Source organism: Corapipo altera, unplaced genomic scaffold (assembly GCF_003945725.1).
Source record: "Corapipo altera isolate COAL_440 unplaced genomic scaffold, ASM394572v1 201, whole genome shotgun sequence".
Lineage (NCBI taxonomy): Eukaryota > Metazoa > Chordata > Aves > Passeriformes > Pipridae > Corapipo > Corapipo altera.
The window spans coordinates 635367-639610 of record NW_020884940.1 but is presented as its reverse complement, the minus strand read 5'-3'; the positions used below and the strand labels follow the sequence as shown (position 1 = coordinate 639610).

At 48.0% G+C, this 4244-nt stretch overlaps 1 protein-coding gene across 2 annotated transcripts in view; it reads right to left on the bottom strand.

The window, feature by feature from the left end:
* The window catches only part of CSMD2 (CUB and Sushi multiple domains 2), a 252563-nt gene that overhangs the window by 176607 nt on the left and 71712 nt on the right, over positions 1 to 4244 (bottom strand). The gene's annotated exons all lie outside the window — the stretch shown is intronic.

Genomic DNA, 4244 nt, shown 5'->3' with positions numbered 1-4244 from the left:
GGGAAGGGAAGGGAAGGGAAAAGGCTCTCCTACTGAAGGGAGCAGCAGCATCAGATGCCGACTCAGAGTTTCAGTAGCACAAGGAACACATTTAGCAAGTGACAAAACACTAAATCCTGGTTCCCAAAGCCTTTGGAGCCAAAGCCTTTCCATGGACATCACAGACACCGACTGAGCTCCGAGATGAAAACACGCCCTGAAAGCTCTGAGGCAGCTCCCCAAGGATCAGAGGCTGCTTTGATAGAAAGAAAATAGGCTGGTTTATTAGAAGCCCACACAGAGAGGAGAGTTTTTCACCAACCAAGCCCATCATGTGAAGCAGTGACCTCCAGGAACACACGACAGGCAGGGGGACACGAGGCTGGGCAGGGGTGGGGAATGAGCAGCTCCAGGAGGGAATCACAGAGCAGATCCTGCCCTGGAGAACTCTAATGACTGTTAAAAACCACTCAGAGGAGGGGGGTGGGGAGGGAAGGGTCACCTGCAGGTAATGACAAGGAAGGAAATAAAGAGGAGCTGCTCAAATGCTGATGAGTCTTCCAAACCTCTCTTCCCCCAAGCTCAGCTCTCTGCAGGAGCACAGAGCAAGAGGGAACTTGTGAAATGCTTTTCCAGAAAGGGCTGGTGGCTCAAAGGAGTCTCCAGGGCTCAGCTCCAGAAAGGAAGATGCAGAATTCACCAGAGGGACTTTAAATGCAAAGGTTCCTCAGTTCTCACCCTGGTCCCTGCTGCTTTTTGTTTTCACCCATTGCTCAATATCTGCACAAAGCACCTCTGGGGCAGAGCTGGAGGCCTTCACATCTGGCACAGCTGTGCTAGAGAAGTAATGCAAAATAATACACGTGGACATGTCAGGTTCCTTTATCCAGGAAATCGGGGGACAAAGTTAAACTGAATTCCACACAAATTAAGTGGGGAAAATAGTCCTCAGGGGGAGGAACAAAAAGTATTTGTGCAAGGGAGGAAAACACAGCTCCAAGGCTGGAAAGGCAAAATGGAGGTGAGACACTGAAGGGGAGGAACTGAATCCAGACAGGAATGAACTGCATGGATTTGGCAGCTCCACTTCATTTCCTCAGTATGGGATTATTAACACCAAATCAAGGGAAAAAGAAATGGTTCCCCGGGGGGAATGACAAGGGAAGACTCAGAGAGTGGGAGGGCAGTTGGGGTAATGTGAGAGATGATGCAACCCCCCCCAAAACACACAACCCAAAGAGGCTCTGAGTATTTTTGATCTGAATCCCACGACAGCAGCACCTTCCCAGCTGAAATCCCAGTCCCTCCCACCAACTTGGATCCTCATCATCCACCACAGGCAGTTGCAGAACACAACATGAGCTGTTAAAAGATCCGAAAAGCCTCATTATTAAAGAAACCATCCACATCTCAGAATTAGAAACATCTCAGGAACCTTCCAAACCCTCCAGCCAGAGTTGTCCCAGGCAGGCAGAGCAGGAGCTCGTTAGTCTGAGCTCATGGAACTCGTTCATTTGGCAGGAGCAGAGGCTTCTAAAATGCTTTCACTGGTGGAACAAAACAGCCAAATGCTGTTCTGGGGGAGGAGGTTGTGGCAGCTGCTCACCTGGCTCAGCAGGGCAGGCAGGAGCTGGCACTGCCTCCCCTCCCTCCCTCCTGTTCTCCAACCCAGCAGCACAAAACAAACTTTCTATGGCAAACATCAAACTGCTTTCCCAGGCACTTGAAATTCTCTGCCCTGGAGGAAATTTGGCTCTGCACAAACACCTTTTACCTCCAGCTACAGTGGAATGGGCTGGAAGAACCTTCCCTGCTGAACCACCTGGTTATACCCAGAAAAACACACACCTGAGCTGAGTGAATGGCTGTAAACACACGGAAAATTGGATTATTAGTCATTTCCTGCAGCACCACCTCGGCTGGCAACAGCAACATTATTGTGTCTGAGATGAGACACAGAGCCCAGACGAGCTGGAGGAGATCTCAGCACCTGACAGGCACAAGTGCAGCAGACACAAAACCACATTGTCACTGTTTAAACTGCACAAAGGGAACCCAGAGCTCCTCCTCCTCCACAGGCAGAGCAAAAACCTCCCCTAAAGTCACTTTGAGCCAAACAAGGGCTGCCCAGCACAGCCCTGATCACCCCAGTCCTTGAGGGGACACATCCATGTGGAGGTGGGAGAGAGGTCAGGAGGGATGCAGGGATCAGCCAGGACAAAGTGACAGGGAAGAGAACCCCGAATCTTGAAGATAATAAAGAGTCTGAGGATGTGAGAGGATCCCACACTGGGCTGGGTGGAAGGGACCTTAAAACTCATCCAGGGATGGTCAGGATGAGGACCCCATCCAGGATAGGGACTGGGATGATCAAACCCCAAAGGAGGACAGGGCAGTTCCTGCCATCCTTCCAAATTTTCCTTCCAGCCTGGCCTCCCCCTCCTGGCCCTTCCCAACCTGACAGGCTCATCCTCACCCTGCTCCTTCCTCCCCCTCCCGTTCTCACTCCTCAGCAGCAGAATTTTCTTTCTCACCTGTCAAGGCACTCCAGACCCAAAGCCCCCTGACAGAAGCTGAGAGAGCAGTTAAAAGAGCTGTAAATGTGTTATTTTATTAATATGGCTCGAGCAGCCCCATCAGCCTCCACTGCTCTGCTCAGACCTGCCACCTCCTTTCCCTTGGAATGCTCATTGCAGGATTCCCATCCAACAGGTTGGGGAGCCAGTGAGGCTCAGATGAGGATTCTCCAGGGAGGGGGAATCAACACGTGGCACTGAAGGCACTTAAATCAACCTGGCTCATAAAAAACCCACAAAACATCCATTTTTAAAGAGGGGAGGATGAATAATAATAATGCAGATTTTTATAAGTGCAGGTCAAGTCAAGGTTACTCAAAGTGCTGAGTTAATGGTCTCATAAATACCACCATTAGATCACATTCCATAGCTTGGAAATACATAGGAATTATCCCCCAGATGAAATTTAATTCTGTTTATTTGTGCACAGCTCCGGACACGACTAAAACTGCTCATAATGCTTAGGAAATGAAATATTTAGCTGGGAGATACTTCAACAGGGGGGGTTGATTTGGCTGCAAGTCTATCTGCCATATTACCAATAATTAAAACCAGGTTTTCATAGACAGAAGGGGGGAGGGAAAAAAAAAGGGTTTCAGCTCTATTTTCATGCTGAATCATATCAACATGTTTAAAGAGGAGATAGGAGTGCCAGGTTTTTGGTTTGGTTTTTTTTTCCCCCCCTAAGGGCAAAAAAGAAATTATTCAAAAATGAGTCATCTGAATTTAATTATCAGGCTCTGAAAAATGAGATTCCAAATCAGGCTCTCTGTAATCCTGCTTGTGGGACCGCCAAGTTTCCTTCAGGAACGTTCAGTGGGTTGGACTGGCAGGTTTATGTCACCCCTGGGGCACCATAAAAATGAGAGATGGACCCCAAAAGGCAGGAGCAGCTCCTTCTTCCCCCCAGCCTTGGGTGGAAGTGCTGGTGGGGGGGATGGGCTGAGTTTCACTCAGGGTTCCATTTGCTGGGCCATTTTAAGAAAAAAAAAAGTTCTTCCCTGCTGCACTTAGGGGTGGTTTATTAATTTATTTTATTTTTTTTTTCCCAGCAGGCTCACTCTGACAGGCTTTGTTTGCTTTTTTGATGTGACAAGACACAGCCTTGCACTGGCAACACCTCCAGGCTTGAATAATGTTTCTTAACCAGCTCCATCCATCTTTTCCCACACCCCACAGGTGACTGATCCTCACTGCAGCCCAGAATGGCTAAAAACTAACAGTTTTTAGCATCTAATCAAACCAGGGTGGCTTTTTTTTTTTATTTCATGAAACAGCAACATCTAATTTTCCAAGGAGTCCTGAGAATGGTAAACAATTGGTCCAAGGGAAATGGCAACTTCTCTGACATCAATCCCTCCTCAACATTCAAATCCCACTCCCCCAAAACTGCCAGAAATCACTCCAATGAATGGGATTTGTGACAGAACCCTCATAAATAATCACAATTTCCCTTCCTGCTGATAATCCCAGGCAATGCTTCAATATTGCAAACACTTCATTCTTCCCTTCCAGGGGAGGGATCAAACATCCCAGACCTTCCACTTGCTGCTGGTCAGGGCTTTTAACCATTTGCTGGGTTGATCACTGTGTTTGTGTCAACACAGTTGTCCTTTGCCATAAAAACAACACCAGGAACATGCCAAATTCCTCCTGCAATTCCTTCCCAAATTCCTCCTGCAATTCCTT